The following is a 783-nucleotide window of genomic DNA, read 5'->3' as shown; positions in this document are numbered from 1 at the left end:
TATTGGGTCATTATATGTAACTATTTGGCATAATAAAAGTTTCAAAAATCGAGGTACCGAAAACGGGCATTTTTTGCATGGAGCTTGCGGAGGTTCTTTGTCCAGAAATATCCCCTGGCAAATCACAAATTTTCTGTACCTCAATAGACCGGCAGGGCACGAAAACCGCCGGGACCGCTCCTGACGGCTTCCCCACCACATGCGTCCTACCAGCGTGGAAGGGGATCTTTTGAAAATGCCCTCGGGACAACCGAGTTAGTTAGTAGTAAGTAAGTTGTTAGCTAAGAGTCGTCGAGTTCTTAAGGCCCGTCTACAATACACGGAATAAGAAGTAAGAGTTAGAAATTGACCAATCACAGTCGATTATTCTTCTCACATTCGACTGTGATTGGTCAATTTCTTACTCTTACTTGTTACTCCGTGTATTGTAGATACCTTATGCTAATCTGTTCTAACCTCGAAACTTGTGATAGATAAGTACGTTTAGACATCCCAGATAGGAATATGACGTATTTGTCATTATTTACAAAATTATATAATATAATGAAATTGTATAATTATATAGTATTATCTTATTTCCAATTGAGACATTTCAAATAATACAAACTTATGTACAAGCTTGTGCGTTGCTGCACGTTACGCTATGCATTATGCGTTATGCCTTATGCATAACCCCGGATCTACAAAGGCCCGTCTACAATACACGGAGTAAGAAGTAAGAGTAAGAAATTGACCAATCACAGTCGAATGTGAGAAGAATAATCGACTGTGATTGGTCAATTT

The sequence above is a fragment of the Trachymyrmex cornetzi genome, unplaced genomic scaffold (assembly GCF_001594075.2).
Source record: "Trachymyrmex cornetzi isolate Tcor2-1 unplaced genomic scaffold, Tcor1.1 scaffold922, whole genome shotgun sequence".
Lineage (NCBI taxonomy): Eukaryota > Metazoa > Arthropoda > Insecta > Hymenoptera > Formicidae > Trachymyrmex > Trachymyrmex cornetzi.
This window is presented reverse-complemented; position numbering follows the sequence as displayed.